Raw genomic sequence first — 25,385 nt, forward strand, 5'->3', positions numbered from 1 at the left:
CTGTAGATGTTAGCCAAGAGCCACAGTGTGTAATTTCAGGGCAAACAAGGAAAATGGAACATCAAAATGACAAAACACAGACAAGGCCTGCCTTGACTTCTTTTTTAAAGGTTCACTTTGGACTGTCTAGAACAAATTGCTTGATACTGACCCTCAGCACGCTTGCGACCGTGCTACGCAAGCAGATGGTTGTGAATGAAAGTAAGGATTCTCAAAAAGTGGCCTAGCTTCACAAAGCACGCCAAATTAGACTCGTCCCTTCTTCCTTCTCTTTCTTCCTGTCATTCGATAGAGGATTCCAGAAAGCCGGTAAACAAGTTGAATTAATGTAGACTCAGTAGGCAGATTCATATTTAATTAAACCACTTTATACAGATTATTGACTTTAGATAGATGAGCTTTACTGAAATCAAAATATCATGTTTGTGGCAGTCCCCCTATCTGTCTGGATAGCGACTCTATCAAAAAAGGAAATGAAGTTTTTTGACTTAAGTCGTTCATGGTAAACCCCTGATGGTTCCTGGTATTTTTTGCCTTCTAAGTGAGTATGAACATTCTGTTTCAGCTTTCCTCCGGCTGTTTTCTGAAGAACTCTAAAGATGCTTTAAAAGTTAATAGAATAGGTGTCATCTCATGAGAGCACTGTTTCAGAAATGCTGACCTGTATAATAATTTGTTGTTAAATTTTGCTAGGGATAGGCATTAAGTTCATTATTCCATGACTTAGGGAATCAGATTCATCCATCCTTTTCAAAATCTGGATTGTTTGCTTTCTCTTTAATTTTTCAGAGTATTGCACATCTTAATACATCTGTCAGTTAATTCAGTATCCTAAATAGAATTCATCTTGGCTTGGTAACTTGGACTCCTTTAAAGGAATTAGGCATATTCTTTCTTGTTTTAGGCTTTAATCTCTATTTATACCTTACTTTTTGAGATTTAAGGAGGAATTAGACATAGTGTGTATAGTGGCCAGTAGCTTAAGGTAGGAGCAGTAAGTTGAAGTTACAAATAAAGAGATTTCATATCAATATAACGAAGTGCTTTCTAATAATTTGGAAGGTTCAATAAGAGATTATATTATATCTGTTAGAGATATAAAGAGGAGATTCAGACGTTGGATAGATGATGGAGAAGATGACCTTCTGACTCTAATATTCTATGATTATAGACATTTCTGTCTCGTACGTAATCAAAAATAGGATAGACTTTGGGGACTGTCAAAATCTTAAAAATCAAAGACTGTTTTGTTGTGGTTCCATTATTATCCAAGAAAAGCATGTGCAGTCTCCAGTTCTGAAAAGTAATTGCTGCCTTGGTTGTTCAAAGGGAATGGGTGGTTGGGCAGTGGATCTATTTTATGGTCCCTTCAGTTTATTCCAGTGAAATGATTAGTTGTCACCACTGCCTGAACTTCCAATAGCACTATTCTGCGTGGTTTTTATTGATCTTGAAAGAAGAGAAGTCAAATTTTGGTTAGGAAACTGTTTGCATATAACCTGATTATGCTGAGATTAAAATCTTGCGGAAGTTTGAAATAAAATGAACTTTATCTTGCCCTACAGGTAGATTGGAAGCAACGCTTCTGAAATTTTTGCCAGGGCAAAGAGCTGTATGTTCACTTTTTCAAAGCAAGCAGTGGTTCTTTGAAAATAGCTCATTTCTCCACAGTAATGAATAACTTAGTAATGGGATTAACTGTGCTTTATTGTTGAAACGAAACATTGCTGGAAGTTATAGCTGGTATTCGGGACCAGACTTTGAGTGAATTTAGTGGTAACATCAGCGTTTTAAGACTATAACAGTTCCACCCCCCCAAACAAACAAACAAACAAACAACCATTTTTTCTTGATCAAGTACGTATAAAATATTTTCCACCCCCCCAAAGAATATAACAGAGAATAGTTTTATGATGTTCAGTGCACACTTGTGCTTAACAATATGAAATGAACAAGGGACTGATAACGTATGAGTGTTGAATAAATTGCATAAAGAGTCGTGTTGGAGTAACTATTATATGGTCTTGTCTGACTGTAAGAGTTATGGGACCCTGATATGAAAGTATTGACAGTCATGAAATCTTTTATAAGATTTTGTCACTGTTGCCTCCCCGTTCCAAATTACTTCATAGCAGTGATCATATGAGTGTTGTAAAAATGTATTCGTGTGTCTCTTTCCTAGTAGATCGTAAGTGAATTGGGGGCAATTATAGATTATGTCTTGGTCGTCACTGTGTTGTGCCTGGATCCCTCTGCTGTATGTAGCCACTAGGTGGATGATCACAGAGCTGCAGGGGGACCACTACATCATGATGGTCCTGTCTCTCGCATCTCCTCAATTGTGCATTCTTCCTAGCCAAGCTCTGTGGCTATAACAAATGTTGAATGAGCAAAGGGAGGAATAAATGAACAGGCAAACCATTTTTGTTATGTGCTGGCAGACCCTTCTGGAAATAGGACTGGCCAATACAGGCATTGGTATCCTATGTGGCGAATGTGGCATGCAGGCACTGTGTCATAGGACTTGTGACATGGCTGCAGTCTTGCTTCCCTTTCTGGCTACTTTTGAGGCCTTTCCTGCCAATTTCCCCATTGTAAGATGTAGCAGCTGGTGGGTGGTCTCCCTTTCTTTCCTCCTCCCTCCCCTATCTCTCGCTCTCTCTCTTTCCTTCCTTCCTTCCTTCCTTCCTTCCTTCCTTCCTTCCTTCCTTCCTCCCTCCCTCCCTCCCTCCCTCCGTCCCTCCTTCCCTTCCCTTCCCTTCCCTTCCCTTCCCTTCCCTTCCCTTCCAATATTTTTGGAATGCCTCACACATATCAAACACTATGCTAATACTTTTGCATATATCATGTATCTAATCCTATATAATGCTCTCAGTTAAAACAACAACAACAACAACAACTCTTGCTTTGCTGGTACAGAAACAAAGACACAGAGAGCTAACTTACATGCGCTCACATAGAAATAAAGAGAAAGTGCCAGGTTTCAACCCAATCGTCCCTGGGTCCAAATCTCCGGTTCCTGCTGTTACACTAGGCAGCCTCCCTGGACTGCGCGCATCTTTGCTCTTTCATTTCTCTCTGACATCCCTGCCCTTTCTCACCTGCTGTTCCCTCACCCAAAACACAGACACAGACTGAGGTGACTCCTTGGCATCCCACTTTTCAAAGGATACTGAAACTGTGATCATCTTACATGATATCCTCAGCGTTCAGCCCTGTTTAACTCTTTGGTCAGTGCTAGGCCATTTCCCACTTTGCCTATCAGACCTTAGTCTTTGTGTCTTCTGTTACTTCCCACAACAGGTCTGAACACCATGGAAGAATTCATCTTTCTACCAGCCTAACTGTGCCATTCTTCTCCAACTCCAATATATCCTATGGGAACTCTCCTTGTTTTCTTCTAGAGAGGCAGCATTGAGGGGTGGTTGAGATCATGGGCTCTGGAGTCAGAATGCCAGGCCTCAAATCTTGGCTTTTGCTTCTTCCTGGCTGTGTCATGTTGGATAAATTATCCCTGTGTCTCAGTTTCCTCACCTGAAAAGGGCAGATGAGAAAGTACCACCATCACAGGATTGCTGATTATGGATTTAACCCAGATAAAAGTTCTTAAAGTAAAAAGCCCATAGTCAAATCCTCAATAAATGTCAAGTGTTATTTTGAATAAAGGCCAAGAGCGTCACTCATAGTTTCAGGCTCATCCACAGACTGTTTGGGTTTTCCCGATGTTTTCATTTCTAATCACTCTGGTGTGTGTCCTGCCTGTCCCTCTGGTCTGGGTCGATCTGTGACGCAGGCTTTGTCACCACTGTCCACCGGTAAGTCTGGATCCTCTCCACCCGTATCCCACTGTCTGGGCTGGGCCGATCTTCCCTGTCCGGTTCTGTCAGCTGGTCTCACTTACAGAGCTTTAAGGGCCTTCTGAAGTCCCCTTCCCTTCGTGAAACCTTTCTCACCAAGAGGGAGAAAAGTGAATAATTCCCCTGCTTCTACCTTTTCTAAACATAACACTTCACCTCACCAAAATACAGTACCACTGTGAAGTGTGTTTCTGAAAAGAAAATAATTTGATTTCACTGTTTGCTCTGTACCTGAACGTGTGCTCGGAAGATCAACATTCATATAGAAAAGGATACTTGTTTCTGAGGCCACAGCTCATAGAGAAGAGGGGCTCTGGTTTGACACACCCCGATCCCAGTAGCACCTCCATGTGTGATTAGTAAATTCCTCATTCGGAGAGTAGGCCATTTAAAATCAATTATCCACCAAAAACCTAACCCCTAACGTGCATTCTGAAAATGGATGCTTAATGTTTTACTCGGATCCAACAGTTGAAAAGTCGTCTAAAGCTTTCTCGTCTTGCATCAGGGGTGTTTTTTTATTTCTTTGACTCATCAATAGGTGTTAACTAAAGTTTTTTTTCCCCCTCAGGGTAGATGTAAAAAACACCAGTGCTTCTTCCCAGCCACCCCCCCCCTCTTCTTTTGAAAGCTTTCATATTTACCCCTGTACATTGTTTGACCATACCTTGTACTTCAAGCCCTGTATTGGAGGAATGACTTTCACAGTCACATGGTAGGAACTGTTCCGGATCCTTAAGAAAAAACTACTACTGAACAGTGCATAGTCTTCTCCTTTGGAAAGAAGACAAAAATTATAGTGGTTTTGCCTGTCATTTAAAAATAAACAGACTCTGAACCTGTCTGGATTTATTGGCTTCATAGAACCAGACTGAAAGTACACCATGCACCAAATTATGGCAGAACAAATTCTTCTTTAGGACACTGATGGTAGGTTGGGCTTTTCTTTCTTTCTTTGTGTGTCTCATTACTGGCAATGATTTCTGAAGCATCAGGCATTTTCCACCTTTGTATAAAATTAATCAAAGGCAGACCCGTGGTGGCCTTGAGTTACTTTTCCTCTCCGTGTTGGATCAAGGTTTTGTCATGACTGCCTTATGGTATCCTAGACAGAGGTGAGTGGGTATTCCTGAAGAGTAGTGTGTCTTCTATAAAGAGTGCATTTGGATGCCAACTGGCTAAGTTATTTTATGTGAACTTTCAGAAATGAATCAAGGAAGGAATGTGGGCACTTAGGGAAAATTATGGGTCTTTACCATTAAATGTATAAGTAGGATATTTGTTGAGGGAGAAGATGGGGATATTGCTTGAGCAAAAGCCTTTCCTATTGCTAGATGTTAACATTTTAATTTTACTTTAGTTTTCAAACTGATTTCTCACACATAATTGCATTTGAACTACACGGAAATCCCATGAAGTTGGTAGGGAAGGTATTTATTATCTCCAGCATATGAAGAATCATTCCTAAAGAACCCAGGGCTGGTCTTGTTGGCTCAGATGTCACGACTGAACCCAGAGGGCAGTCTTTCCATTCTGCGTACAGCAATTTCCCCACTATATCAGGGAATCTCACACCCGACTGTTCAGAAGGCCTGAAGGTGGGCTTAGAAATTCACATTTTTGTCACATACTCCAGGAGACTGATTGTGATGCAGGTGTATAATGGACTGCACTTTAAAAAACTCTCTGGGGCGCCTGGGTGGCTCAGTTGGTTAAGCGTCCCACTCTTGATTTTGGTCAGGCGTGACGATCTCATGGCTTGTGGGACTGAGCTGCATGTCGGGCTCTGCCTGCACGGGATTCTCTCTCTCTCTTTCTCTCTCTCTTTCTCTGCCCCTCCCCCATATGCCTGCACACACCCTCTCTTTCTCAAAATAAAGAAAGAAACATTTAAAAATAAGGAAACAAAAAATAAAAAGCTTTACTCTGCCATATTGTATCTTGGGTTTCAGCCTCTTTTTGTTAAATGTAATGCATTGAAAATACCATTTTTAAGATGGCATGTTTAACTTAAGAGAGGATCGAACAGTTCATTTAAATGTTGTGCCCCAAATCTACAATGGTACAGACACAAGTAGTACAATATTGTTTGTAATAGTCCAATATTAGAAACCTTCCAAATATCCATCAATAGAGGAATGGTTGAAATAACCAAATGGTACGTTCATAAAGAGGCATAATATGCAGTTATAAGAAGGAACCAGGAAAACGTCTACATCTTGCCATGACGTCATCTTTGGGATCCATTGTTAACTATACAAGTAAAATGGCGAGGTGTTTACAGAGTATGCTCCTTGCGGTATAAGGAAGAAAGGAAGATACGAGTGTTCACACACACGCACACACAGCCAGTACTTCAGGGTGAGTTCTTTTTTCTTGGTTTTCCCAGGGAATTTGGGCAGACCTGGGGACAAGGAGGCTCTGCATCTGAAAAAAAGTGTTGGACCTCTTGGTGGGGAAGTGGGGCTTGTGGTGGCACGTTGGGACCCGGTGTGGCAGCCAGAAGTTGATCTCAGAGTCGTGGAACTGCTTGACTGCCTGTTGGCAGCACTTGCTGGCCGCAGTCTCCTCCACCTTCATGATCTGGATGGAGTGGGCCCGGGTGCGGTGCGGGGTGCCCATGCCTCTCTGGCACTGGGTGACAGCACCTGCAGTGGTCAGGTTCCGGTGCTCCCCTGGCGTGGGTGCCCCTGCGAGAGCCATAGCACAGCCAGGTACCAGAGTTCTTCACCCATAAGGGGGTTTCTCGAATACCTGTCCACAGTAGACGGTTTCCCCTGAAGACGTCATCTTCTTCGGCTGAAACACAAAATACCAGAAACGGGACTTGGCGACAACATGATTAGGTGCAGATTCATGTGCCGTAGAGGGGCAGAGTGCACCATTCGGGGTTGGGCAGGCAGCACCCCACCACCTTGTACGCCTGCGGTGTGCCTGACACCTCAGGGTGCACCCTCCATTCTCATCGCCCCCCCACAAAAGGAAGTGCCAGGGCAGGTAAGTTCTTTATAGAGAATGACAGCTAATAAATGCAGAAGGGAGCTAGAAATAGAAAACCACTGTCTTGCAGCATCTAATGAAATAATGGAGCTAGGCAACAGTCATTAATGGATGCTAAAATCTTAAGTGAAATTGGTGCTTTGTAATTGAGAATCAGCTTGACGACATTTGAACCCACTGATCAGTCTCAGCGTCACTAAAAGTAGAATAGCCAAACATTATACTCCTCCTGACGTGATCTGATTGAAAAGAAACAATACCACTTGTGCAGTATTCTGCCCACATCCCTTCGGCACATATTAGAACCAGAATCTTACCAAGTTTCCGTATCTACCTGCTAGTTTACAGGAAATACAGGAGACAGAGGGACATGTTAAATACCACCACAAGGCTACAGATCAGCCCAGTCCTGAGTGTGGGAAGTTCTACAAAACAAATGACCCAATTTCTTCAGCAAATAAATGTTATGAGACAAAAGTAGGGTGTAGGAAGGGGGAATGGTTATATGTTACGAAACTTAGAGACCTATAAGCCAAATGCCATGTGTGAACCTTGTTTGGAACTTGATTTGAAGAAAAATAATATAAAAATACCTTTCTTTTCTTTAAACAGTAGGAGAAAATGAAACACAACTCTATTATGTGTTATTTAAGAAATTATTGATAGTTTTATTGATCTGATAGTGGTATTGTGACTTTTTTTTTTTTTAAGTATGCTTCACACCCAGCATGGAGCCCAGTGCAGGGCCTGAACTCCCCACCCTGAGATCAAGAACTGAGCCGAGATCAAGAGTCCACTCTTAACCGACTGAGCTGCCCAGGTGCCCCTGTGATTATTTTTTTTTAAAGTCTTTACCTCCAGGAGCACTTACTGTTGAGTTGATATTATGCCTTGAGATTTTCTTTGAAACTATGCCGTCAAAAGAAAACACAAAAGTGTGTTTAGGGAAGTAGATGAAATCAGAATGGTAGGAAGCAACAGTTGTTGAAGTTTGGTGGTATGTCAAGGGGGTTCTTTACACTTTTCTCTCTCCTTTATTGAATATGGAAGATCTACCTAGTAAAGAAAATCAAGTTGTGCTATTTTAGAGGCCAAATCCTGGCCAAAAGCCTGGATTTTAGCCACTATTTGTGTAATTTGGGGAGTCCTGGCTAACTCCCTTTTCTCCTGCTTCCCTGCCTTTTTCCATTTCTTCCATTCCTTCTGCTTCACTTGTCTTTTACTCAGCCACATTTTGCACCAGGCATCACTCTGGTGCTGCCAGCCTTACAAAACTTAGGCACTACTGTTGTCCCCATACAGGTGAGGAAACTGAAATATAGAGGGGTGAAGTTTCTTGTCCACAGACCCACATCTGTCTGTCACTGAAATCTGAATTCTTAGGCATTATTTTATGCTGCTTCTCAGAAATGGGCCTTTGATGTTATAATTTTTCTATTTTATTTTTAATTTTGTTTATTAGTAAATTTTAAACACTGAGTAAATCAAATGGAGTAGCATCTGTGTATGAGAAAGACACAAAGTGTCTTCCTTATTGGAATAATTACAAAGACCTGATCAAAGGCAAAGCAGTGATGAGTCTGAAATGTAGCAAGTCTCTTCATACTCATAAAAAAGTAAAACTCTATAAATTGTAACTTTAAGCCCCCAAATAAGGTTAATTGATGCTTGCTCTTCAACAGCAATGTTGAATCACCTTTTTACTAGAAATGGAGGCCAGAGAAAAATGGCTGATTTCCTTTTTTTTGTGTTTGTAAAATACGTTTAGGACTATCGCAATAAGGAAACCCTCAAAAACTAGCAAACAAGTAAAATCCTGAACTTCCCCCAAGCCATGGTTTGCTTTACTTTCTTGCAAAAGTATTTTGGCATTTGTAAAACCCAGGCGTGCCCATGGGCACGTGCAGCCATGTCACTGTCATCTGTCACGTGCGACGCTCTGGATGTGAACAATAGCAGTCATCAGTCAGGGCATGATAGCAAGCCACATCACTGAATTCCTGCTGCAGGGCGTGCGGGAGTCATAACCTCTGCTTTGTAAGATTTAGTGTGACTTTCCAAAGCACCTGCAGTGTGGTTCTTCGTGGCTGGTCCCACACGGTGATTTATGCCCTAGAGATGTCTGACTGAGAGCCTAGAAAATTATATTAATGGGTTTGACATTGTTGTTTCCTTCAAGAATCAAGGCACTAAATGTAGTCAGGCTAACTGACAAAATTTTGCTCCTATCCAGGGCATGCCAGTGAAGGCACCAAAAATGGATAAATAATAAATATTGAATCTTGCTGTATGCCAGGAGCTGTGCTAAGTCCTTTAAATACCTACTAATGTTTAACCCTCTTAGCAGTTTTGTTTTAGAGCTGAGGTGGCTAAAGCGCAGAGAGGTTAAGTGAGTTTCCCAAGGTTGCACACTTAGAGAATGGAGAATGGCAGAGCTGGGCTCTGGAGTCAGGCTTTCTGAGTCCCCAGACTTTGCTGTCAACCCCTGTACAGTCTCAGAGCATCAGCAGGAAGTAATCCCACCCAGTAATCCACACTGCCATGGCTTGTCCCTTGGTGGACATGAGGGCACCTTCAAAACCTAGGTTATGTGCCAGAGTGCCATTTTATAGTTCTGCAGATACCTGAAGCCAAACAGAAGGAGATGAAGAGATTGATGAAGCACCTGTAGCAGACCTCTGGTATTTGATGTCAGATACGCAGTTGTTGCTAGAACACAGGGTTCCAGAGTGATTTGCAGTCCAGTGGGAAAGCCAGTTGGCCTGGCTACCTTGCAAGACAGTTAAGGACATAAGAATGGATATTCATTCAAGACGACCAGAAAGAAATCAGGTCGGGAATGAAGACAGATGGCAAAGAAATATCATTTTGGTAGAAATCTAAAATTTTCTCCTGCTTAGTAAAGTGAGTATCTATTCTCTCTTGATTTATTAGAGAAGCATGGAAACTGCTTACTTTGAAATCCTAAAATCTTTTCAGGCCCAACTCATTATTAATGTGGTGTACTTCCCTCAAGAGTGGTATTTTCACAAATGCTGTTTCTGGCTTCAGTCACATATAGAAACATTGGAATGAGTCCAACGTGACGTTTCGCTTTAAAAAAAAAATAGGAACTATGTTTGCTAATGCATATGCTACAAACACCTCTAAAAATAACTTGCAGTTTGACAAGCTGTCTCTTTAGTATCTTCTCCTGGTCCAGGAGACAAGGTTTTAAAACTTAAATTTGATCAACTCAGTACCTTTGCAAGTAAGGACAAGAAGCTTTGCCAGCTTATATGATTGGAATATGCTTTGGCATTTATATCATAATTGAGAATGACTCAGACTGATTTTCTCTGACTAATAAAACTGTAAAAACTTCAGAATTAAAACGATGTCTTCTCCGGAGGGTAGTAGGCTTGAGTTACCCACTGGTATCATCTTGCAGTCCTCGACCTGTGAATGAGAAGTGAAGGGTGCCCTTTGGAGCTTTCTTCACACCTTCTTTTACCCCGAGGTATTCAACCACAAGTGCTGCTGGCAGCTTCTGGCCGAACAGGAAGGGAGGCCAAGGAGTGGATCCATAAAAGCAGAGCGATTTGTGCATAGGAGCGCTTTGGCGAATAAAAGAAAATAGATGTGAAGTTTTGGCAGTACGAGCAGTGATTATTAGAAACGCAAGCTCATGCTAATAGTATCAAACAGAATTTCGGAGGAATAGCGATACCCCACTTCGTAGGTCATTAACTCAGACATATGTTTGGCTATCAAAGAGGAGCTGGGTAGCAGAGCAGACAAGATTAAGAACATTCAAGATCTAGTCCTATTTCTTGTGCGATGAACTGGTCACTTAACTCTTTGGCCTTCAATTCTGTATGAAAGGCTTGCACTTGACCTCAGCAGTTATGGTCTACTTCATCACAGTGGTATGATTCTAAGTTCCTGTGAAATACCCAGGTAAGATATGGGTGGAATGTTAGTTTTGGTTTTTGCCTTAAAAGAAAGTGTTGGGGAGGCAACAGAGAATGGCAGGGGTCACAGACCGAAAGGCATTATCTGCCTGGCCTGTGTAGGCAGATGAGTGAAGTGAATTTGATATACGAGAAGTACAAATCCATAATTTATATAAAACCCCTTACTTTAATTTTTTTTTAAGTTTATTTATTTTGAGTGTGGGGGGAGGGTCAGAGAGAGAAGGAGAGAGAGGATCCCGAGCAGGCTGTGCATTGCCAGTGCAGAGCCCGACCCAGGGCTTGATCTCACACACCCTGAGATCATGACCTGAGCTGAAACTGAGAGTCAGTTAACCAACTGAGCCACCAAAGTGCCCCGTAAAACCCCTTATTTTTGAACATTGGCAAGTCCTTTCTGTTTGTTTTTTTTTTAATACCCAGAAGTGGAATTGTTAGATCATGTGGTTCTATTTTATTTATCTATTTGTTCACTTATTTAGTTAATTAGTTTAGTTTTTTCGTTTTTATTTAAATTCCAGTTAGTTAACGTGCAGTGTAATGTTAGTTGCAGGTGTGCAATATGGTGATTCAGCACTTCCTGCAACACCCAGTGCTCATCACAACTAGTGCCCTTCTTAATCCCCATCCCCTGTTTCACCCATCCCCCCGCCCCAACATTGTCAAGTTTTTTCATTTTTATCAAATCACTGTTCTTGGTGACACACAGCTGGCCATTGGGCCTTCTGCTTTAGACTTCTGGGATGGACTTCAAGCTTAAGGGGTAAAGGACAAGGTTTTGGATTCTGACAAGCCTGAGTTTGAACCTTAGCTCTGCCTTCTAATGTGTTAGCTTGTATATCTGTATTTAACTTCTTAGAGTTTCAAGCTGCTGTTTCTGTAGAAATGAGAATGGCTGTACCTCTTCTGTTGGGTTTCCTGAAGATTACATGTTGCACGGTACTTAACACACCGTAGCCACATTCTAAATGTTAATTCCATTACCTGTGTCATGGTGGAAGGTCTCCTGTAATTTTTTCATTCTTATCTTGATGGTGAGTTGCTCAAAATTTACAAAAGAATGCTGTCGATGCCCGTGCTTTTTCGTAGATTTTGAAATCTCTTCAACCTACATTTCAGTGGTTTAAAAATAAAGATTTCTTCTTTAAAAGACACCATTTTGGAAGGACACTTTTCCTATTTGCCAGTGGATATAGGAGGCAGTATAGGATGGTCTGTTACTCTTAAAAACTACTTCTGACAATGATGAAATAGAACACTGCATTTCCTCCTTAGAAAAAAATGTCTGGTGGTTGGAAACCCTGCTGTTACTGGTGGTAATTTCATAGTTTGATTATTCCCAAGGGAAATCTATTTTGAAAAGAATTTGCTACATGTCCTACTATGTACAGGGCACTGTTCCAAGGGAATAATATAAAGATGGCTAAGACCTAATGCAGTTGTTACGTACAAGACTGTCTTGACTCTTTAGATTCCAGTTTGTACAGAATTGTGTATGAGTTCACCTCGAGAGGCTACACAGGCCATCCTGTGATGTTGTTCAAGGTATCTTTGAAGTCTCCCTTTGGAATTTGTCTTTAGAGCCCTTGGTGCATTTTGCTGATGATTTTTATGCTGATGGTATTCATCCTCAGAAGGTGGGTTTGACTTGATTCTGGCCAAGAACACTTCATGACTAAGTCTGCCACACAGGTGGTAATCAAACTGGCTAGAGTCATTTTTGGTTAAAAGATGGCCAGGACCGTAAAGCAATATGACGAGTTTTTCTTTTTTTTTAATGCCACTAAACTGATCACAGAGGTAAAGGTAGTTCCAAAAGAGGCATTCTGCAGGTGTGTTGCTCAAAACCAGTGTCACTGGAATATATTTACAGCTTCCCAACAGGGCTGCTTTGAAAGAGGCAGGTTCATCTGTCCCTGTGTGTAGTATGTCTGCTTAAAGATCCTCGTACTTCGCCTCTTAGCAGACTGAATTTTGTTTTGTTTTTCCCTTTAAAATCGCATAGCAGTCTCTCAAGCTCAGGGATAGATTTCCTCCAAGAAAATAAAACAAATTAGATCCATTCTCAGAAGACTTTAATAGAAAGAAATACATGTTTGTAACAAGTTCTTTAAAGCTATCTGATTTGGAAAGGATTGCCTCATTGTTGACCGTGATTATTCTACCATGACTTGGGGACAAATAAATTTCCTGTCAGAATGTTTAACAGTAGAAATAAAGAATTCTGTGGTGTGGCCCGTTGACCTCATTCATTCATTCCACCGATATCTTTTGAGGCTGACTGCATGCCAGGCATTATCAGGCACTTATCATGATGATGGTGATGATAGATACGTTTCACCCCAGGGAAGCCTTATATGTAAGAATGTAAACTTACTCGATAAGTAACCTGAATATAATTAATAGTAGTATTATCAATTGTCCTACTCTTTTCTTAAAGGATAATTTGGAGTTTCATGAAGTGGTGAGCATCTCTGGTACCTTTGAAATATTGTTCACCTTAGGACCATTGGAGTATGTCTATACTCTGCCGTGGCACCTGGTCACCACGTGTGTGGTCCCCCAGGTCCAAGGATCGATCTCAGGGCACCTCTTACCCAAATGTGTCATTGAACCCTTGTGAGAACGATGTTTTTGGTTCTGCGGGGGAGGCTCCGAGGTTGTTGCCATGTTCCATTACCTCTTGAGGATGCTGTCTGGGAAAGGAGAAAGAGCAATGGCCCTGGAATCAGAAGACAACACTTTCCGGTCCCCGCTCTGCTCTCCTCAGGGTCATTTGACCTACCTAAACCTCAGTTTCCTCACCTTCCGAGGGAGATCAGTAGCCCTGTTTCTTCACAGCACTGTTGTGGGGCACTGCGGGGGCCTGGGTATGTGAAAGCATTTGGGGGATGTTAGGCCTTGTTGCTGTTATTGTCCTGATGATGATGACTCAGCTGCACCGAGACAGACGAGACAGACGTAGCTCTCCCTGGGAGCTCCTGAGACTTTGTTTCGCAGCCCTTAGCTCTTATCTCTTCTTCCTCCTGTGGGTTATTTGCATGTCTTAACTTTAGTAGCCAAGTTTCTCAAGGTCAGAGACTGTGCTGGTGGATCCCCCCCCCAGCCCTGCCCCCATTCCTTCTATTTTCGCACATCCTACATTGACAGAATCTCCTGATTTCTCAGAGTGGCCAAAGTTCTTGTCTGAGAGTCTGGGTTCATGTTTCTCCCCAAACAGAGGCTAAGAAGTACCCGGTGCAGTCACTTGGTTTCAGAATGTGGCTATTTTATCTCCAGAAAATTGCCCCGGAAGGTGAAGCCTCCAGGGTGGTCACTCCATCTTTCTCGAGTGAACTCCGCATGCCACCTTGATACAGCCTCCTCTGCGAGAACGAACCGGAAGTCATGATATTCGACTTCCTATAGTGTATAATTTTAGAGAGAACATAAGGTGATGGGTTGGTCTGGAAGATCCAGGGCATGACTATGGAACACACGCAAAACAATAGTGTTAAGTATAGATTTTAGTTTTTGGTTAAAAAACAGGTGGGTTTTTTTGTTTGCTTTTTGTGTGTGTGTGTTTTGCTTTTTTAAATCACGTAGCATTAAAAATTGAAAGCACGTGAGTGGCTAGCTGGGGTGAGGGGTTTAGGCATGGTGGGAGGAAGGGATGGCAAAGGGGCAGGCAAAGACTTCAGGTGAAGATGGGTATGTATATTATCTCGGTTGTGGTGATGGTTTTACAGATATATATATATATATATATAATATATATATAATAGATATATAATATATAATACATATATAATATATATATAATAGATATTATATATATATATCGAATTGTACCAAATTCCATACTTAAAATACATACAGTTTATTTTATGTCAGGCGTACATGAAAAAAGTGGTTAAAAATTGTATAGCTTTATCATCTGGAAGGAGGGAAATTTTGGAAGAGATGTTTGCTATAGAGAATAGCCTTCTAGAAAGAAAAACCAAACATAGTTTTTCAGGTTCTTCGTGGGGTGGTCGTTGTCTCCTCCTCTTCCTCCTCCCCCTCCTCCTCCTCCTCCTCCTTCTCCTCCTCCCCCCTCCTCCTACTCCTCCTCTTTCTCCTCCTCCCCCTCCTCCCCCTCCTCGCCCTCTTCTTCCTCCTCCTTTTCCTCCTCCTCCTTTTCTTCCTCCTCCCCCTCTTCCTCCTCCTCCTCTTCCTCCTCCTCCTCTTCCTCCTCCTCCTCCCCCTCTTCCTCCTCCTCCCCCTCTTCCTCCCCTTCCTTTCCCCCCCTCTTCCTCTTCCTCCTCCTCTTCCTCTTCCTCCTCCTCTTCCTCCTCCTCCTCTTCCTCCTCCTCCTCTTCCTCCTCCTCCTCTTCCTCCTCTTCCTCCTCCTCCTCTTCCTCCTCCTTTTCCTCCTCCTCCTCCTCCTCCTCCTCCTCCTCCTCCTCCTCTCCTTCCTCCCCCTCCCCCTCCCACAAATTCTCTGTTTTGGGCCTTTAATTGGATTTCTTTCAATATGTAAAAGTAGTCTGAACTCTTTAAAGTTCATTTGAATTCATCATCTAGGTAGCAGATGTGGGTTTAGAAAATCATGTCCATGTGTTGCTTTTGTAAATTGAATATAAGCCCCCTGTCCCACCCGGGGAACTTGTGATCTGATGGAATTTTGCAGAAACTCCCAAGCATTGTGGGCCCTGGCCTGAGGTCCTGGAGCCAAGGATCCTGTTCGCTCTGTTACTCAAGGCCACAAAGGCCACTTCAAAAATTTCTTGTGGAGCCCTGCTGCAGGAAGAGCTTTGCTTCTCTGGGTGGAAATAGTATCTATTATCCTTTCTGATAACTGTAGCAGATGCTACAGTTCCTTTCTTCTCTTTGGTTCCCAAGCAACTCAGAGATAGACCTAAAGTTTAGCCATAACAATCATGGTCTGTGTAACTGTGTTTATATTTTCATGGGTCGTGAATTTCTATTTTATTTATATTCTCCTGACTTAGACACTATAGTTTTTGAATATTGATAATTTTATGACCTTGATAGAAATCCCCTAAAATTCTTCTTATAATGAGTCAGGAGATGAAATGTGTGGTTTAATCCAGTAACTTTTCTTTGGGCAAGGGATATTTGTGCTAGAAATATCAAAGATTATGGTAAATTTGAAATACTAACAGGGTTCTTCAGGTTTAAGCATGCTCAGTCCTCAGGTTTGCCCTGGACTTTAGGAATGGTCTCTCTAGGTCTCAAATTTTGACTAGGTATGAATTCATTATGAATAATAATCATATTTTATTACCCCCCCCAAGAAAAGGCAGTCGTTTAATTAACAGTGATTATTGAGTATCAGCATCTCCTCCAAAGTAAAATGTTATACACACACATACGCTCTCTTTCTGGGCATACAGAGCTAATTTCTGCCTCTCCCCTCCTTTTCTTTCCTCCTTTCACTCAAACATTGGGGTCTCTGCTACCGCAGGAGCTGTTGTGGAGAAAAGTTAGGTCAAGCAAAACTGCATTGTTTCAAAACAGAACAAACTATGAAAATAGTGCTAACGGAACTTAATTAAGGCCATTTTCCAAAATAAGTGCTATGGTGTTCTAGACTGCTTAATTTTTTTTTACTTAGTTTTCTTACTCTGCCTAAATTTCCAGTAATTAGAACTTTTGATAAAAACTTTCTTTTGAGAATAGAAATACTTCTGAGACTCTTAAGATGTTAATAGCTATATACAAGTAATTGTAAATTGTAAAAGAAATAAAATTGTAAATTTTTTCTCCTTACACATAGCTAGGGGTAGAAGGTCCTAGAGAAAGAATTCGTGGGTGACTATCATGGTAAATACTGGTGAGTATTACGGTAAAGGACTTAGGACAAAATAAGGGTACTTGGGGGCTTGGAGAGCATGTAGTTCGGAAGCAGGGGAGGCTTGCAGAAAGATGTGATAGGATGTTGAAGACCCTCCATCTGCTTTCTGCTGTGCTCCAAGGCTGGTCCAATATTCATGAAGGGAATCATACTAGGACTCTTAGTGAGTAGTTTGGTTATATTGTGGGTGAAATCGGTTTGGTAATAAAACCTGACACCATTTATGCTATTGTGTCTATCACTTATATAGATTTCAAGTTAGGTTTTACTGATTTTCAGTGTCCTCTCGTGGAACCCTGGTATCATAAACTATAACACAGGTACCACTTGTGGTAGCAGGTGTAGCAGCAAAATATGTATGTTAAAATACAGAACTTTGTGCCTGGCACCGTTGCAGTTATGGACATCCCACTCATTTAAAGATACAAGTTGTCACTGTCATTACAAGTTGCACTGGTTGAGTACTCTGTGTCGTACTGTTATTCCCATTTTTCAGATAATGAAACTAAGGAACAGAAAAGTTATGTGACTTAACTTGCCAAGGTCACGCAGCTACTAAGTCGCAAAGCCTTGATTTGAACCTAGAGTCTGTTGAGTTCTAGTCTGTGATCTTAACTGCTATACGTCTCAACAGGATTAAGGTTTTCCACAACTGAAATAAAATGATCAAGTCCCCCCTCGATCCACAGAGGTTAAGAGTATATAGAATTTTCTGTTTTAAGTTCTGCGTCTCAAATATTTGTAGCCAGTACTGCAGATAACCAATGAATGAACAAGTGGCAAATATCAATGATATAAATATGCATCCCTATATACTGCCCACAATACACTGAATTGTTGCTGATGGAGCTAAGTAATTTGTAGCCAAAAAGCAAGAATAGAAGAATTGCAAACAGTAAGCAGCTCAAGACATGCATGGGTGATTAGGGTGAAATTCCTTCAATTTATAGGAATTCCAATCATACGTATATATTCTGCAACAGTACTAGGCATTGTGTGGCAATCAGACTTCTTAGCATAATTTTGAAGGAGAGTCATCTGCAAATTCTAGGAATGTCCTAATTTTAGTAATCCTAGACAACTTACTTACTAAATTATACTACTTATTCATGCACAAAACGAAAACCAAAAATAGAAAAAGCAAACAAAAGACCATGATCTTGGACTTCCTTTTCCACCATTAGAACCGATGGAAGGGCTTAGGTCTTCCCATCAGTTTGCTGTTCACCTGTAAGCCCCTCATGGCCGCATGGTTGGCTGTGGGCCATAGTTTGAGAATTCTTGCTTTAAAGGAAAAATACAGTTCATACCTTTTATTGAAGTCAGTCTGTTAAAGCAGTAGAGCTGGAATTTTCTCCATGAAACAATTGTTTAATGGGGTTTTCTGTATTTCAGAACAAACAGTCTTCCTCACTTAAACCCAAAACAACCTTTCCTTGAAATAACGTCTGGGGTTTGCTTCAAAATAACCCTGTGGGTGGAGAGTGGGGAATGAGTGGGGGACTAGGTGAAAGAAGTGTGATGAGGAGTTGAGATTGTGACACTAGGGCTTCATTCTACCCTCTGCTCTGTATCTTTGACAATAAAGTTAACAACAACAGCAACAGCAAAACACCTTCCCTGACCCCTGTCCCACCTACTTCGTTTCTCTGCCTGTCCTTCATTACAGAGCTTCTAGAAAGAACCCTCTGTATCTCTGCTTCTGTTTCCTCATACTGTGCTCAGGCCACCTCATGAGGCTTCCAGCCCCCTGGCTGTACCTCTATCAAGGGCACTGCTGACCTCCATCTTGTCATGTGTGATGATTTATGACAGTCAGTGCCTTTTTCTCATCTTACTTGACTTTTAGCAACATTTGATATTATAGGTCACTTTTTTTATGGAGTATTTTCTTTTCTTGGCTGATGTCAACCCACATTTTCTTGTTATTTTCTATACCTCACTGATGTTCCTCCTCCTCCTGACCTCTATTAGGAAGCTTCTAACGCCCAGTCTTTGGACTTCTTTTTCTCCTTTTCTGGATAATTTCAGTGGGTCTTATTGCTTTATGTATCTTCTGTTTGCCAGCTGACGTCTTTAACCCTGACTTCCAGACTGGAATGTCTGAGAGGCAGTTTGAATTTAATGCACCCAAATTACAACTCTTACTCTCACTCCGCTTTCTCTGTGAGGCCGGCCCGTCCTCGTTAGCCCCGTCTCAACAAGGAACCCCATTATATACACCTAACTGAGCCTCAAACCTGAGCATCATCCTTGCTTGCTTTTTTCCTCTCATCTCCCACATCCAGTCTATCAGTATCACCTGCTGAAAGACCTCCGCATGTACCCACATCCATCTATCTATTTCTCTCATCTCTTAACCTACCACTCCGGTCCAAACATCTGACATCTGCCTCTGGACTTCCAGATTGCCTCCTGACCTGTCGTTCTGCTTCTGTGCTCGCCCCTGCCATCAACCACAGGTAGCAGCCAGAGCAGTCTTTTAAAACATAAATGTCACTCCCCTGATTAAAATCCTCCATTGGCTTCTCATTGCTCTTAGAAGAAAATACAAACTCCCTCATGATGTGGCTCCTGCCTATACCTGTCCCTTATCTCCCACCCCTCTCCCATGGCTCACTACTGCAGTCACACTGGCCCCTGTTTTATTCTTCAGATACACCACGTGGGTGACCAACCTCAAGGTCTTTGCAGTTTCTCTTCTCTCTTGCCGGTATGTCGATCACTTTAGAAGGCTGGCTTCCTTTCGTGAGTTAGGTCTCAGCTCAGTAAGAGCTGAGAGACTTTTCCCTAACTACCCTATCCAAAGGGCCCACGTGATCCCAGGTTATACTCCTGCCCACAGCTTGTTTTCTTTTAATTTATACAAAAGCATGTGTGTGCTTGTGAGTTTGTGTATTTATTGTTTGCTCCTAGCCTGTAAACTCCAGAAAAGCAGATTCCCTGTCTGTCTTGTGTGTGCTGTCTCCCCAGTACCTAGAATAATATCTTGGACATATAGGAGGTTAGTACTTCTGGCCTGAAGGAACAAAAGACTTGTGTTTCTGATTCAGGATCAAAGAACTTTGCTCCCAAGGACCAATCTGTGCAGTCTTACCCCATACTTCTTCCCCATCCTCTGTCTCCTGCTCACTCGGACTCTGTTCTTGCGTACTGGGTAAAAACCTTATTCGACATCTTCAAACAGGTTAAGGACATATTGTACTTTGGTTTCTTTGTCGTTTCCAGCTGTCAGATTCTGTCGGGGGCCCCATCCACAGAGGGCTTGTCTAGTTTCCCAGTTTCTCCGAAAGACAGTAATATTTCGTAGTTGCTCGCCACGTCTTCTTCTCCAGTAGTATTTGAGCTTCAGACCATTCATCTGCAGAGCTAGGTCTGAGCAAAGAGCAACAGAGATTCACCAGCTCCATTTGCTCTTTGATCTAAGACACTCTTGTTTCTTCTTATCTTTCTTTGTCTGTCTTTAGTTGTCAATTTGCTCCTTCCTTTCTTTCCCCTTTATTTTTCTTTTCATGCAGCAAACAGCTCACAAATTTCTAGTTTAGTGAGATCAACTGCTGGAAAGGTCCTTCCCCAGTTTTATTTATGTAACTAAAAACTATGCTCAAGTCTGAATTTTAATATGATAATTGAACAGCCTTGTATAAAATAACTGGGCAAGTGCGTTGTTACCAGTTTGACTATTAGACTGGGACAGGCCAGGGCTGACCCAGGGATCTGAACAAATTTTAGTCTTCTCTGAGGAGGACATAAGGAAATTTCTGACAAAAGTGAAATCCGTTGTCATGTCTCAGAGTAGGTTAGCAAGTACTTCAGGAATCTCCTAGACAGGGGATGAGTTGGAATCACCAATTTTTATCTATTTTTCTAATGGGTGTAATAATAGCTATGTGTGTTTATTTGCTGGAGAGCGTAAGAGGGTAAGTTCTGTTTTCAAGGACTTTTGGGTTCTTTCTCAAAGAATTCTATCTTAAGGGAAAACTCGAGGTAAAATTAAGCTGTTGGGATTTTCTCTTCTGCCATAGCTAACAGTTTTGTTATTGACATTCTTTTGCAATATAGATATGTCTGTTCTTTTGCCAAGATCATTCTTTATGAAGTCCCATATAAGTCATCTGAATAATACTTATACCTTGTAAATATTAAGTATTTACTTGTAGACCAATGAAACCATTTCTGGGGCTATTCCGTGTTAAGGTTACAATTTTTCGTAGGAGTTTTTCCTTGCAGCCCGTTTCCTGAGGTCTTAGGGTTAATGGGTCTCTTTGACGCTAATAATTTTCAGTTTGCCGGTTCTTAGCACTTCTGCTCTAACAGGGCTCCGGCCCTTTGCAAGTCTCTTTTTCCCCTTCGGCGTGTGTCCCATGCTCGTGAGCAGCTTAGGCCTGAGGTCACGTGACATGTCCTGATGCCACCTCCGCTGTCTGCACTGGCCACAGCCGAATCTGCCTGGCACTGTTGCTGCTTCTGCCGGGATCCGCCCCTCCTCTTCCATAGAAATGTTAGGGGGAAATGGATACACTATTATCTGAACATCTGGCATCAGAATTTGTTTTATGAAGGAAATAATCTTGGGAAAAACTCCTTGATGAGTGCTGGAGGAAGAATACGAGGCCCCAAAGGTCTGGATGTCGGCAGAACTACTCTGCACGAAGTCAAGGGAAAGCATTTGTTGTTCAGAGAGCAAGGGGGACATGTGCAAGAACAGGAGAAGGGAGGGCGGAGGAGGGACGGGGTCCCAGCTAAGTGCAGAAGACTGTGGGGAGGACCCCGAGGGCACTGTTCCGGGTGGCCCCCTGACTTTTCCGTGCAGTGTGCTGAGCTGGTGCACGTCCAGCACCGAGTGGATCTCGGGAAGGGCACCCGAGATGCAGACGCTCACATCTCAGTTGGTGCGGGGCAGCGGGGAGACGGCATCCATGCCATCGGGGGCCCGGGAAGTAAAGGAGGCCCTGAGAACATGATCTCGCCACAATGTGGAGAAGGCCTTTCGGTTTCCAGAGGCTGCAGACCTGGTGGAGGATTGAGCCAATTTTCCCTACATCTTGAAAGACAGTGAGAGCTCCAGCTAACACACGAGCCCAGCTACCTCGGTAGCTCGGCTGCTGATGTTGTATTTTATGTGTGCTCTGTCCGTAATTCTGTTACAAATGTTTTCATTGCACAAAGGATATTACATAACTGTGTACCAGGAACAACCTTAAAAACTAAGACAATGGGACGTGTTCAGCCAAACGTGTCTAGAATGTGTGGCAGACAGGTGGTCAGGGTGGAGCTGCATGAAGAGAAAGTCCAAGAGGAGGCAACTGCTGTTTTTAAGCAGCTTTCCCGATTGAGCTCACAGTTTCCGCATCCTATGAATCAGCTGTTTTTGGTTTCGCAGCCCAGTAGCGTCTTGTAGGCTTTGCGGAATTGATTTCGGGGAACCAGTGAAGTTTTGCTCAAGACCGGACAGAGTCTCTTTCCACATCGCTGAGGCCTCATTGGGAGGCCTCACCCCCTGGCCTCTGGCTTTAAGCTTCACCGAGGCTCCCCCCACCCCACCCCTGTAACCTCTGTTGCTGTCTCCTCCTTGGTCCTACAGCGCTTTGTATGCTTTTCAGTTTTTACACTTGGCACAGTATTTGCAACCGGTCATACGAATTTTTCTTTGTTTCCCAGGAGATTATACCTTTCTTGAAGGCAGGAAAGTGTGTCTTGTCTGTGTTTGGTGGCTTCCCACAGATATTTGCTGAATGAATGCCTTTGGGGCATGAGAAAAGATATACTTTTACTATCTTTGTCTTTTTGCTGGTATGAAGCACAAGTGAAGAGGCAGAGGGAGAAATAATATTGGCGATGCTAATAATAGCTATGTCAGTCACTGTTCTAAGCACTGCAGGGATTAACTCATTGAACCCTTATAACAACCCTGTGAGATAGCAGTTGTAATTATTAGGTCCTCCCCTCAATTGGTGGGGGAAGAAACAGAGACCCAGAGAGGTCAAGTGACTTGCTCAACGTCACACAGCTAGTAATCTTGACAGTTGGGATTTGAACGCCACAGGCTGGGCTTTTAGCCATTATCCTTCCTCTCTAAGGTTGGAAGACACTGAGAGAGCTCAGATCCTGGACATGTGAGATCTGCTCTAAGGTTGGAGCTCAGATCCTGGACATGTGAGATCTGTGTGGTCGCAGATTTACCGTACTATTACTTTCCTGTTGCTGTATTCTTGTAATTACTGTCAGTGTGATAGTAATAGTAATTTGGGTACTACTGTAATATTATTAAAGCGCTACGCTGAACGTGTGGCTGACTCCTTTCGTAAGCCCACCCCCTCCAGATGCACCGCTGCTGAGCTCTCAGATAGCTGGGACAGGTGAGCCCCAGAAAGGCTGGGCGAGGAATGCTGAGGAATTTCTCGCCGTGGTCCTGGGAAAACCTGTCCACGTCAGCTGCCAGCCCACGGCAAGTCTGGTAACCTGGCCCTGCAGGCCTGGGGGCCCATCCCTCCTACAGCCTGTGGAAGAGAGAGAGATCCCAGACAGAATTCTGAGCGAACAGAGTGAGGGACAGGGAGAGGTGGCACGTATTCCTACCTGTCTGAGTTTGGTATCCTAACCTTAATATGAGGGACTTGAACTACATTATTCTTTCTCCAAATGGGTCTAAGGACTCAGGGGATCTATGAGGCCCATGAGAACTAGGTAACTTTATTTAAACATTCAAACAAAAATTAATATTGCCTTATTTGGGATCATTTCTCATGGACCCCCTGCCTCTTGATTTCAGTTTCTGAAGTCGTGTCGGTCACCGTGACGTCAGTGAGAACAAGTGTCAGTCATCTGAAGTGTCAGCCTTTTTGAAATTTACATTATGTTATAACCCAGCACACACATCCATGTAAATCCGCGTGCAACCAGATGCTTCCTGGAATGTCACGTGCCCTTTCTACCCAGGAAGTGCCCTGTCGCTCTCGACCCTCCCCGGCTAGTCACGACCGCGACTTCAGTTAGAGGGTCACAGCACTGAGCAGTGAGCGTCTCCAGGCTGCTAAGTTCTCTTGCAGTGGAAAGTTGCCCCTGAAAGACATTTTTATGGAATACGTCTTCAGTTTCTTCAGTTACTTAATAAATTAGGTCCTTCACTTTGAGATCATGAGAATAAACTAAAGGTACGAAGTAATGACTCTTTTGTTCTGGATCACTGAGAGTACTACCCAGGTGGTTTAGTCTGTGGATTAGAATGACCACACCAAGAAAAGGCCAACTCAGAGTCTCTGTGCCACGGGAAGAGAGGTTGTGTGACAGGGCCATAGGCAGCTGCAGCATGATAGCCTCTGCCACGGCCTCCCGGGCCGGTTTGTTTACTTTGCCAGCAGGTGTATATATGGGTCCTCTCTCTGAATATACCAGCTTACAGCAATTCATTAGCAGAAAATGCGGCAACAAGTAGATGGTGCTTTCTTCATTAAACTTAAAGTCCGTATTTTATTTATTTCGGGACACACTGTTAACGTGGATGTATTGTTTAACTTGTACAGTTTCACACAATGTAGATTCGGGTGATTTTATCCTTGTGGTGGTGTTTGGTGTGTTTTTCCTTCCCCTGTATTTCCTGTAAGCGGAGTAGTTAGATCTAGGGGCTTGATTAAACTCAGGCTAAATATTTCAGGCAAGAGTACTTCATAGATGATAGTGTAAGCTCGCAAATGTATCACACCAAGAGGTGCAGAAAGCTTGGCAGTCCCATTTGTAATGCATAGGAGCCAGCTCTCCAACCTGTCTGCCCACCCAGTACTGTTTGTGAGCAAGAAAAGAAATATCTGCTGTATTTAAAAGAACTTAACGAATACAGTTTCTCTCTTAAAGCCATTCGACATCCACCTTTTGGCACTAAGCATCTAAAACCATCCAAAAAACTGTAAGTGCCTTGCCTTGCCAATAAGCTGTTAACAAGTCTTAACTCAGGAGATCTGTCTCTCCTGGCGTTCTGAGAAGCAGAGGTCTCAAATTACTTCCAGCTGAAATGGAAAATAAACAAAACAAAAACTCGTCTGTGGTTGGCAGAATAATGGCCCCCCCAAAATGTACACATCTTAACCTGCAGGACCTGGGAATGAGTACCTTATGTGGCAAAAGGGACTGGTTTTGAGATGCAGGTATTATCTTGGATTATCTAGACGGACCCAGTCGAATCACATGAAAGACAGTGGCAAAGGGAGGCAGAAGAGTGGGTTGGAAAGATGCGACCCCAAGGATTTGACCCACTGTTGCAGTCTTTGAAGACGGAGGAAGGGGCCATGAACCCAGGAATGTGGGCCATCTCCAGAAGCTGCAAGAAGCAAAGGAATGGAATTTCTCCCAGAGCCTCCAAAGAGGAACACAGCCTTGCTGATGCCTTGATTTTCAGCTCAGCGAGACTTACGTTGGTCTTCTGACCTACAAAACAGTAAGATAACAAACCATAAGATAAATAAATGTTGTTTTAAGTCATTAAGTTTGTGGTCATTGGCTATGGCAGCAATAGAAAACTCATACCAAAAAGCCCTTACATTTTTATCTCTTTCTCTCCCTGTCTAATGTATCTCTGTACAATAGATACACTTAGAGGTCCTTAATGCCTGGCATTTATCTCTAGAAGCATAGATGCTTAATTAGTGCATTTTGACAGGCATGATGTCAATGAGGATGTTCCTCAGTAGCCGAAATATATTTAGGCTGGGGAAATGATGCCAGACGTTCCAGAGAAAATGT

At 42.6% G+C, this 25,385-nt stretch overlaps 1 protein-coding gene and 1 pseudogene across 1 annotated transcript in view; one reads left to right on the forward strand and one right to left on the reverse strand.

Moving 5' to 3' along the window:
• The window catches only part of CRADD (CASP2 and RIPK1 domain containing adaptor with death domain), a 173,279-nt gene that overhangs the window by 99,450 nt on the left and 48,444 nt on the right, over positions 1-25,385 (forward strand). The window lies entirely within an intron of this gene.
• LOC122240183 lies at positions 5,775-10,446 on the reverse strand (annotated as a pseudogene).

This window comes from Panthera tigris, chromosome B4 (genome assembly GCF_018350195.1).
Source record: "Panthera tigris isolate Pti1 chromosome B4, P.tigris_Pti1_mat1.1, whole genome shotgun sequence".
Taxonomy (NCBI): Eukaryota; Metazoa; Chordata; class Mammalia; order Carnivora; family Felidae; genus Panthera; species Panthera tigris.